Below are 13,202 nucleotides of genomic sequence, written 5' to 3' on the forward strand. Positions count from 1 at the left end.
GATAGCTTGGATGATGATCTATTGACTGACAACTTGGAAGGGTGATTGATCTATTGACTGAGCTTGGATGGGTGATTGATCTATTGACTGATAGCTTGGATGGGTAATTGATCTATCGACTGATAGTTTGGATGAGTGATTGATCTATTGACTGATAGCTTGGATTGATAGTTCATCTGATAGCTTGGATGGATGATTAATATATTGACCGATAGCTTGGATGGATGATTGATCTAATAACTGATAGACTGGATGGTTGATCTATTGACTGATAGCTTGGATTGATAGTTCATCTGATAGCTTAGATGGATGATTAATATATTGACTGATAGCTTGGATGGATAATTGATCTAATGACTGATAGTGTAGATGAATGATTGATTTGACTGATAGCTTGGATGAATGATCTATTGACTGATAGCTTGGATGATTGATCTATTGACTGATAGCTTGGATGAATGATTGATCTTTCGATAGATGATTGATCGACTGATATCTTTGATGAAAGATGGATATATCGATTGATTGATTAATCTATCGACAGATGTTTTGATAGATGACGAATCGACTGATATCTGGAATAAAAGATTGATATATCGATTGATTGCTTGGATGATTGATTGATTGATTGATCTATCGACAGATAGTTTGGTCAGAGGATTGAACATTTAGAGGAATGATTGATTGCTTTGTTGCTTAGTTGGGTGACTTATTATTAACTACATGGTTACATCAGTAAATTGCCAGTTCGTCCACTCACCACTTGGTCTATCTTCATTTAGTCTTATGCCATTCCGTCCATCAACCTTTCGTCTAACAACCAATAAGTCCAATAATCATTTGGTCCAACCATCACTTTGTGTAATCACCAGTTGTCTATTACCATTTTGTCTAATAACCAGTTGATCAAATACCCATTTTCTTTTCATTTATTTTGCACAATTAACACTTTAGTTTAATTAGATCAAATGGTATATGGACTAAATGGCTATTTGACTGACTGGTTATTAGCTGGAATGTCATTAGACTAAATGAAAATAGACCATGTGGTGAGTGGACAAACTGATGGTAGACCAAATGAAAGTATACGAGTTGGCAACTGGACAAATTGGCATTAGACGAATTGGAAATAAACCTTTACATCATTGAGTTGATATATGGATAGACCTATTGGTCAGTTGGTTGTATGGTCCATTACTTTATTATCAAGTGAATATTGCTATACATTAGATAGGTTGATTGATTAGCTTATTGCTAAATTCTCAGAAATTATTTTTACATTTCTAAGACAATATGGGTTTCCATTTCTCTGGATGGTTGTTTCATAAATACATAAACACACACACAAAAAAACTTCAACAAAATCAATTATTCTTTTTATCCAAGCATTAATGTTTAATGAAAAGTATATATATACCCATTCTAAAAACAACATGTAAAACATCACCGAGGGTTTATAAAGACACTCAGATCATGACAGTACACATCATCAGGTTTAATATATACATATCAACTTTCATACCTTACCATGAACATATTCATGTACACTGTACAATCAAGAAGAACAATACTAGATTCAGTCCAGGGGGTATGGGGAGGGGGGAGCTGGAGAGGGGGGAGCTGGAGAGGGGGGGGGGGGGTAACAAACAGAAACATGAAAGGAGATGTCTATTTCTGTACACACACTAAGACAGACCCACTTAAATGATAAAGCCATTAAACAACATCTCGACCAAGGGAGTTTTGTTTTGTTTTTTCTATTCAATCGAAACCAATACTCGATTTGAAACACAATTATAGCAACTTTCTTATTGGGGCTGGGGTGAAGCGCCAATTATCCCTGTGTACTTATGTTTTGGCTAATCTTGATTATTTCATTAGACGGAGGGGGGGGGGGGGGGTAAACTTGACCTTCAGGTGTCCCTTATCACGGTATTAAAAATAATTTCTCTTTCTTAGATGAGGAGCTTGGTTTTCATTCAAATATGCATTTCCGCCATGAGATGAAACCTCAGGCAAGCTTTTTATCAAAGCGAGTTGAATTGTCTTCTGTCACACTACATACAGTGGTCAATTATTCAAGTTAATATAAACAAGTAAAATAATAAATATTGCATCACCGATACATACATTATTTCATTCTTATCAAAACAAATCACAAAAAGTTCCACAATTTCTTTTAACCACTCCAGAAAAAATATTGATGGAAAATTTATATATGGGATATTTCATGTCATCTCATGTAATGTTATCATTACATGCATTCAATGAACATATTTCATCAATATTATAAGCAATTCCAAATCAGCTTTAGCACCAAGTATATATGCTCTTGAGATTTATCTCTAAAGCAAATACTCCAATGTAAAAAAAGGAAGATTAATAAACCAATGCATTAAACATAAATATCCCTTCAATACAAATTTGGGCAAATGAACATATATTTCCTATAAATATACATAAAACTAGTATGGTCTTGTGGAACAAAATATTAATGGCATAGCTAGTCAAAATATAGGTAAATGAATAGTGTTATACAACATAGGATGGCCCTGTCCAGCCTCATTGAGAATTAACAAACTTCCTAGCATTCATTTTTTAGTAACTGGCCTTAAAAAAACCCATCACAATATCATTTGTATTAAGCGCTATATTATTATTATCATTGTCAACCTCAGCCAGCCAATGTCTAAGTCCAATTAATACACTACATTTAATTAGTTCATTTACAAACTTTCATTTAAAAACGCTCGAGTATCTCAATGAAATGTAGCCACCAAATTAATATTCAAGAACTTTTCTCGACACTGCCGAGCTAATCCACCTTTCTGGATACTACTACATCAATCAATATATCAATAATTTCTTAAAGCTTTAAAAACTTTTACATCAACATGGCATCAAACACAAAATGGACCTGGTCCTGGGATAAATCTCAAATAGTGTTTAGCTTAAATGAACCATTTTAGCAGCCTCAAAAGAGGTGTTGGAGCTAGTTACATGAATAAAAATTTTACTTTGAACCAATGCCATATATAACCCACTGTATCCGAAGAGACAGACTTCACTTTGAAATGGTGAAGAGGCTTGTAATGACACAGAGAGAGTTGGAACTCCAGGTGAATGTTTTATAAAGCTTTAAGAACGGCTAGTGATCTTGAAGTATATTTTGTGTATGAAATTTTCATAAGTGTTGAGTTACAGTAGCTCCCAGAAATGATCACCAGTCGTACAAAAAGTTGCTCCTAACTTATGAACAGCTTTATTAAAACCTACCAGGTCCAAATATAAGAAATAACTTATTAAATCTCGTCTTGCCATGAAATAAAAAAAGATGAAGGAAAAAAATTATTTGAGATGGGACTTTATCAAACCATTGATTATTTTTGGTAATGTGTTATATACCGTTCACCAATGCTAATCAAAAAGTGATTTTAGTAACATTTAATTTTTTTCGGAAAGACATTGTCTCTGGCATGTTAGGAGCTGACTAGTTCGCATGCTTTAGGAATCAAACTTGAATGGAATAGATTTCAAACACTTTCTTCATATGGATTGACTTTCCTTCCTGAAATTTAATGCTTTAAAAACAAGCACAGGTGAATAAACTTTTACATTTTTACCTTTGATAGTATACCAATACCAAATCCTTTCAACTTGGGGAAGCTTGATGAATCTTACAATAATCACTCTAAAATTCATGGAGTTGAATGTATAAGGACTCTGTTGGCCAGGTTTCTTCAGATATCACTGGGGATTAAAGTTGGTGCTTGTTTGGTGTTAAGGATGTGTATTGGGTTGCCCAACCTAACTCTAAAAAAGGCAGTTTTTTTTTCACCAACATGAAATCAATCACAGTAATAGAAGTCGCTCTAGGGCCGTCAGCACCAGCCCGAGTTTTCAAATTAGCGTGCTATTTCTGATCCGGCAAATTATCCTGATCTGAACAATCTCAAGATTATTTGTAATGGATATGCAATTATTGCGCTAGTTCGCAGGATTAATCTCGATATTGCAATCCCAAGTCAACTTGGGATTTTTTGCAAAATAGCGCGCTATTTTGCAAATTATCCCTCTAATTCGCAGGTGCAGAAGCACTCAGAATTATTTATTCACAGCGTCAGACCATATATAATGCATCGATGCCTCGCTCGAACAAGAATCACTCTTCTTGCGATGGTGGAGACGGGGTTTCTTGAATCTCGAGATTAATCGTGAAGAGGGCTGATTGGGCTAAAATCTGGAGATTGTGCACACTAAAATTGACCTAACACCAAGTCACCCAGTGTATCAACAATGCATGAAAGGATACTTGATTAATAAATCAAAGTTATTACACATAATTATTCAATAGATGCGTTTTTACAATGTTATTGTAATCCTCCTACTTATCACTGGATTTCTAGTCAGCATACCAATCTCCACTCCCTGGGGAGTACCTGTCATTTTTAATGTCCCTGTGTATATAACTCAAAATGCAGTATGGCAAAGACAAGCAGTCACAATTTTGTGACTCACTATTACCTGTTAAAACTAGAGAACAATAGATTCAGTCCAAGGAATCTATATGGTTCTCTGGTTTTAACAGCTAATAGTGAGGCAAAGAATTGTGACTGGTAGTGCAGGTATAAAAGATAAAACACACTTTTGATAAGTATTATCCGGCAGGCCTATTTATCTTGATGGGCAATTGAGGACGCTCTTTTTGTAAAAATATGCTTTATATTTCAAAGTGGCTTTCAAGATTAACAAACAGCGAAATTAAAACTAAATTACTTTCAATTATAGGGTCTATGGTATTACAAAGTATCAGTTTCAAATTACTTTACTACTTCCCTCTTCCTTTACTGAGAAACAAAATGTCAGTTAGCCACTCTTTCAGTGCAACCTTATTTGTTGCCAAATTCTAATGTGATTTGAAAGAAATGTTTAATGCCATGACTGATTTTACAAATATCTAATGATTCCTGTTTATGTAGTATACCATCAGCATCAGTATACACTGTAAAAACACAAAGTGCTAATTTAGCACTCAAAGTGCTTGTATAATGACTGCACTATGAGCGCTGATTTTCTACTTTAAATTTGAACTAAAAAATCAGCACTCGTAGTGAGTCACTATACAAGCACTGTTAGTGATAAATCAGCACGTAATTTTTTACAGTGTACACTGTAAAAACTGAAGTGTTAATTTAGCCCTTATGGTGCTTGTATAATGATTGCACTATGAGTGTTGATTTTCTATATAGTACAAAAATTTAAACTATAAAAATCAGCACTCGTAGTGCAGTCACTATACAAGCACCGTAAGTGCTAAATTAGCACTTCATTTTTTACAGTGTACCTGGTTGATAGCAGCACTAGATAAATGTGGGCACTATCACTCGGACTAACTACTACTACCACCACCACTGCTACTACTGCTGCTACTACTACTATCATTATCCTCATCCTTACAATAACCGAACCAAATGAAAATAAAAAAAATCATTACAGTATTTAATCAATGATAAAAAAATCATACACCAAAAAATAAAAATAAAGACGGATAAAATCAGACGATGTTCTGTGACAAGGACTGGACTACATAAGATATACGTCGGTGTGCAATACATTCATGCTCTCTTACAAATGAGCAAAAGAAAAATACAGATAAACGAGTGATTTGTATGTACAATGAAATTGGCCATATTCATAACATTAGGCACATTATCTGCAGCTGTTTCTCAACATGGAATATAAAAATGTCAATTCATGGTTGGGGAAGGGGAAACAGGCATAATTATGAAAAAAATTATGTACACTCTTAAAAGAATAGTGAAACATGAATATTCTTAAAGACCGGACCAAAAAGTGAAATAGACAACTGAAATCATCAGGCTGTTAAGAAGCTCAATAAAGGCCTACTGGCTGTCAAAAAGTGAATATGCACACTATATTGTTGTACTATTTACCTTATTTAGTTCCCATTTGTCAATTTCACTCTTAGCTCTGGTCTGGGTCTCCAAAATAATTGTAAAACAACAAAAATAAATAAAACAACTCAAGAATAAAACTCATTTACCATAAAACCCATTCAGCAATGGATAATAGTTTTTTTTCTTGGGTAATCACGCAATTCAAATTGAGTTCGTACATTTCTTTATGATATTATGATAAACAGAGTAAACAAATAAAACAGCTCCAGAACGTTTCCTGTTTGCTCCCAATTCAAAGAAAAGCTGAATAGTAAAAAAAACATGACTTATGAGATGCTAAGAAAGGAATGTCTCACTTCATAACAATAATTAATTGTATAACTATTTCAACGAAATGCCATTCTAAGATTTTCAAACAAAGTATTTCTGTGTGCATGTAAGATCTTCTTGTTAAATGTGCTAATGATGTTTATCAAAATCTATCCCCAGATGTGATCAGAATGATGAAAATCAATGTATTTTCCAAGAATTTTGGGTGATGATCGATGAAAAAAAAATTCATTATGATTGGGATAGATCAGGGTTTCAGTCTTTCAGAACATAGAGTAGAACGGACCCAAGATAGTCAAACTGTGTGTAAAATGTAGGGACAGAAATAACTACCAAAATTTCAAGATGATCCGAAATGAAGGTACCTTTAATTACAGGTAACAAATGCATGGCTCAGACACCTCATTATTGTCAATTGTGGATTTCACTGAATAATTTTTCAGGATTGCTACCTTGAATGTGTCATATTTTAAACAGTTAAAAAAATCATGAATAAGATTTCACATGACAAAAGGTAAGGTTTTAAGAAATGCAGCCTTTCCTATACACAGCAGTTTTCTTCTCTCAAGCTTAAGCTGAACTACCTTTCACCAAAGTCCCTTGTTTCATCATATTTAATAAGTCATGACTTAAAAATTTGGTATTCTGTTTCCCTATTAAGCAAAATACAAAATAACAAAAATAATCCTGTATAATGTTGTATTGGGCTCTGGGCTCAATATAATTAGATACTATCCTGTTTGGGGGCTGCCAAGGGTACAAACTCATATTATACTTAATGATGTATACCCTTTACAAAGACAATTTAACTTTTGTAAATTAATTTGTTACGCAGATCGTTAAGTTCCTGTTTAACTACATGTGATCCTATCCATGTCAATCTACAGAACACACCCTGTAATGATTCCATTTATTTCCTACCTCCTGGTTTCCTGAAGTAACCACAGGTCAGTGGTTCCGCAAAGATTTGCTCATCTTTTATTTCATTCACTGTGTTTGTTGACAAAATACAAAAGTGGCTCACCTTCTGGAGTCGTCCAGGGATGAAACCTAATCGGTTTGAGCCCTGTTTTCAGGACGTGGGGCAAAAAAGGGTGATGAACAACAAAAAAAGTGACCAAAACAGAATATACCTTGCAGGAAGTTTTCTGGCTTAATTATATAGAACATATCTTTTCTTTCAGATTGGTCTCAACAAGTCGGGAAATAGGCTTGCAACTTCCCTTCAATGCTTCACAAACAATTAATTTTTATGTATAATTTACCTGAAAATGATATGCTAAATTCATGTAACACTCCTTTTACACAGAATTCTAAATTGCTGGTCTATTCATAAGACTGCGATGATCTATGATTATGTTGATTAATGTTGAATTTAATTAAATTTCATACCAACACTGATAGCATAAATTAGCAATTAAAAATAAAGTAAAAACGAATCATTGAATTTTTCAATGAAGGAAAATAGGTTCCCATATTTTAACTGTCAAAAAATCAGCTCTGAAATTATCTTTTATAAATTCTTTGGTGAAGAGTAAAACATAAATAAACAAGATGCTTTTAAGATTGTTTTTCCAGACAATAGCGGAGAAGAAATCCATTGAAATTGTCACTCTCAAATAGGTTTTGATAATTAACTGACACTTGGGAATAAAAATGGAACCTGATAAATTTACATTAATGCTAAGTTTGATTATCCAAAGTTAGGAGGGGAAACCCAGTTAAACCGTGCTTTGATACACGAATCAGATTCAAAATACATTTCCTTGTATGACACAACATATTTTAATGTTCATGCTATGTTTGCTCTTCAACTCTGCACATCCTGCCTCCGGGCATGAACATTAAACATTCATAGTGATTTCAATGTGTGAAACTTCCTCAAACTCCCAAGCAATAACACCCCCACAGATAAAACTTCCAAAGAAAGATCTCCCTGACCCTCAACTTTGTCAATTTTGAGGTCACAAAAGTATGATCAAACATCCTCCAAGGGCTTTTCCTTATAGCAACTACCCACTCATCAAGTCAATATTATTTATTTTTCACTTTCTGCCCTCATGTTTAACTTACATTAAAATAGCATAAACATGATATCTAACATATTTTTGTCAAAAATGTTCCAGTCAAAAAAAGTCGAAGAATTCAATGTTTGCAAATCTTCTTCTCGGAGGGAGCACAAAAAAAACAAAGACTGGTATAGTGCCAGTGATTTTAGCATTTGATTGGTTTTCCTTCAGCAAGAAATTTATCCCCACTGTGCTGCACTCGACCCAGGTGAAGTGAATGGGTACTCAGCAGAGAGCTGTAAGGGAGCTTGAGCTAAATAACAATGCGCCTTGAAATGGATTGTTTTAAGATAGATGGCGCTATACAAAATGCCTATTATCATAATTATTACATATTGGAAGATGATTCCATTGCTTATAAATCCTAGATGCACTAATGTGGAAGAGTGAAAGTTTTCTTTATTCTATGGAAGTATTCACTACAGTATTCTTTTAAAAGGTGAAACAAATTAACTTCTACTATTTTATTATTTCTTTTTAATTTCATTCAGCAAAGCGATACAAATGATTAGTACAGACAACAATCGCATTTCCCTTGCAATGCCAGGTACAGAAAAAAGCTAACTAAATAACTATAGCAAAATTGTTTTCTGTCTTCTAAAGGAAGGGGAGGATAAATATATGACACTGTCTATAGTCTTAGCATAAAGCGGTAATGTTCAGAAATTAAACGTTCAATGACAGAAGCGTACAGCAATATTTCTTTCTGGACCAAATCCAAAAGCTACCTGTAAGACTACCCCAATTGATCATGCTTCAAGTGTTGTAAAATTCCATCCTACAAAACACCTATGCTTTATGCTTAATTAGCCATGTCAAAAGAACATAAATCATTGTTTACATACTTCCTCTACATCTTTGACTTTTGCTAACTTTTCTATTCACAAGATTTCTCTTTTGTGCCCCAAAACTCAATGTGAGTAGGTATTTCTCTATCAGCCTAAATTTTCTTGATATCAGGATTCTAACCTTCCATACGACTACTGCATGTGATTGTATGGTAATAGGAGCAATGATAAATACCATTATTTCATACATGAATAGATTGAAATGTGAAGTGAAAATCACTTTAATTGTAAAAAATGTGTTTAACAAATTCATGGGGTACATTTAGAAAATTCAGAAAAAACTCAAACATTAAAATGGAAATAAACTTCCTTCCATTAAATATTGATTTAACACCCTGTGGATGGTCGTTTTTATTATAATTACTTTTTATTTTGATTCAAAGCCACAAATATGGTAGAATTACCACAATGCATATTTTATTGTTGACAAAAAACAACTGCGGGTGTTAGTGTATACATTTGCCAAGGTGAATAAATAAGACCTTTTTGTTACGAAAAGAAGGATATAAATGAAATCATCATGACCACATAATCAATAATGAGTAACCAAAATAATACTGGTTAAGATGCCACTATTGTTTCTGTGGATTCATTCAACTGGCCCAAATATTTCGATGAAAACACACAATACAGCCTTCTCATGCAGGTTAGCAGTGTATAGGTGAACAGACTTTCCCTTTAAAGGAAACCAATACCCAAGAAGAGAAGCAGTCTTATTGGAAAAAGTAAAACAAGAAGAATATTTCAAAACAAGTGTCATTAAAGTTGGTTATGAAATACGCAAGTTATGGGTGTTTAATAAGTCCTAGGTCAGATTTGAATGATTCAGATCATTCAATCCAAGGTCAGAGATAGCGCTTATCAAAAGGAAACTAAAACTTCAGACTAACTTCCTTACCTAAACCAGATTTTACAAATAAGTTTACATAAACCAGTAGGATATGTGATAAAGCATAGGGTTTTAAAGTCATTATCCCAAAGCCCTCTTGAATAACCCAAATAGTCCCTGATTATAATAAACCCACAATGCAACACTTTGATAATGTAGCCCCATTGAATATACCCACTAAATGTATGATAGCAAATTTAGCAGCTTTACTCTTTACAAAATTTATACTACAAATATGTTGCCAGGAAATATCTCCAAATATTTTTTTGCCCAATGAGAATCACAATATACTTTCATTTTTATACCAAATGGATATGTAACCTGCAAACTTTACAAGCTCTGCTTTATAATAATAATATACGACATTTATATAGCACTTAATACAAATGACGTATGTCTCTAAGCGCTGCATACTATTACCCCGGCTTGCCAGGATCCTTCATATTTCACTCCCATTTATTGCTGTTGTTATGAGCTACCGTCATTATTTGCTTTATTGAATTTCTTTGCCACACTGTATTATTATAATCAAATGTATTACCCTGTACTGTGTTGATATTTTATTGTTTATTTTGTGAAATATGAGAATATATTCAAATCAAATCAAATATGCACCAGGACTATCTTACAGTAGAGTAGTCTATTACATATAACATTGATTAATAAACAGCAAGTCATTATTAAGGGACTGACTTGGGCCAAGTCAAAACCAGATGAATAATGGTCTGCTTTGAGAGTGTTTCTAAAGTTTGAATTGACATGGAGGATTAAAATAAGTATGAGGTTTACAGTGCATAGTTCATTCATTAATTCCATAGTAGTACCTGTCGTAGAAGTACCAGAAACTGACAGATTACCTGGTACAAACATAGCTTGTTTTATACTCCAGGTTAGGCTATTCTTTACATATCTTAAATCAAATATTCACAAACTAGAAATTTTCATTCAATTTAGAGTCATATTGCCATTGTAGCAGATTGATATCATACGAGTTGGTAAATAAACACATAAAATTTCATCGAAATTGGTTGTAAAATAAAAATTTATGACAATTTGGATTTTGGTTAATTCAAGCACATCATAATGGACAAGTAGTACATAATAATAATAATAATAATAATAGCGGCATATTTACCCAGGGTAGCCACTTCAGTTCCGAAAACTGTTCTCCCAGCGGGCCCTGCTATTATTACCCCGGCTTTAGCACGGCTACCTTGATCGGGCGCTCGAGCATTCGAGGAATTTCTTCCTACCGGGTACCCATTCACCTCACCTGGGTCGAGTGCAGCACAATGTGGATAAATTTCTTGCTGAAGGAAATTACGCCATGGCTGGGATTTGTACGATGTGCAAACCAATTATTTTTGAGCTCATTTTCATTTCCCTGAAAAACCCTTGCCTCTTATTAATCTATCCACCCCAACACACCATACACATGTATCCTGACATTTCTTTCTATTAAAAAAGCTAAAACACTATTACCCTTCTGCCAAAACAAATTACCAGATCAAATTTGGTTTACAAAACTTTTATTCTCGAAAAAAGTAAAAAGAACAATAAGCCAAGATGAAAACTGATGTGTATCGTTTTGTGGGATTTTTTTCACAAAAATGCAACTGGAGGAAATTGGTTGTTAACCACCATGAATATTTGAATATAATAGCCTTTTCATGAGAATATAATAAATTTTTACTTCCTCATAGAATTAATCTAGTTCTTCTCAAACATTTCCCATCTAAAATGTATAGATCAGATTGTACACCCAGATATCAATTATTCAGGTTTTTCTCTCTATTATTATTATACAATCACTTTTTAAAAATCATTTTCTCTTTCTTTGCATTGAGACTTGGTTCTCCTTCAACCAAACTAAAGATGCTTTGCAATGAAGAATGATGAAAATCAGATAAATGTAAAAACCTTGCCAAATGACATAAACCTTTGTTCTGAGTCCACTATGTCAACTGATTACAATTTTACGTTTATAATACTGTTCACTGCAGGAGTTACCCCTCTGATAATAACAATGATGAACTCTTTTTTAAAAGAGCATGTAAGCAAGATAAATCATCCAATTTGGGAGTTTTCCCTTATTTGTTTGAGATCTTTGTCAGTGACTGAACAGTGATTGTTTGCAATCAATGGCAAAGGAAAGGACCTAGAACCCGGACTTGCCAAAGATTTGGGCAAATACCGCACCCCTCAAGGCAAACAGTTTCAATCTAGTCTCGACATGCATAGTCCCATTTGTATCAGCCCAAATTATCTCGTTATTCTCTCACAGACATCTATTTAATCCAAATCTTAAAATAATTGGGGGAAATTAGGCATGAAAATGCAAAGAAAAGTCAATTTTATGTTGTCATGTTGAGATCATCTTGAGTTGACAAAGAAATTTGTGGGTTTATTTGGGGAATATGGCAAACTACAATATAGCTGGATTTGTAAAGTGCTTTTGGCCTGATACAAAGCACTGCTTTTTCTTTACCCCTGCTTTAGCTTCGCTATTCATAAAGGCGCTCAAGCATGCAGGGAGATTCTTCCTACGAAGTACCCATTCACCTCACCTGGGTTGAGTGCAGCACAATCCGGGTAAATCTCTTGGAGAAGGAAAACATGTCATGGCTGGGGATCGAACCCACGTGCCTCAGATTGAGAGACATGAGTCATAACCACTAGACCATGATGCCCCCCACAAAAATTATTCAAGATTGAAAATGCTCATGGATTTGGCAATGGGAAACCCCCTTCCTTATTACTTTGATAACAAATGACGCATACTCTATTTGCTAATGAGGTATGCTAGGTTATGTTTGATGATTAAACTTGATGTGATTTTCATGAATTTCACCCCCATTCTATTGTTTCACATCAATTTTCTTCCAAACTTCCTTGTCCCTTTGCCTTCAAATATTGACCTAAGGAGTCAGAGAGGATGATTATTTACCACTTCATATAAACGTGATGAAATGAAATACATTTTGAATCAGAGGCCGAATGTTTGCGCAATAGTTCATTGTGTACACAATGAGTGAACACAATGAGTGACTGAGAAAATAAGACATGACAAAAATGAAAGACGCAGGAATTCCAAGAATTCATGGAAAATCACAGCCAATGTAGATCTTTCGCATATAACTGATACCAA

The sequence above is a fragment of the Lytechinus variegatus genome, chromosome 5 (genome assembly GCF_018143015.1).
Source record: "Lytechinus variegatus isolate NC3 chromosome 5, Lvar_3.0, whole genome shotgun sequence".
Lineage (NCBI taxonomy): Eukaryota > Metazoa > Echinodermata > Echinoidea > Temnopleuroida > Toxopneustidae > Lytechinus > Lytechinus variegatus.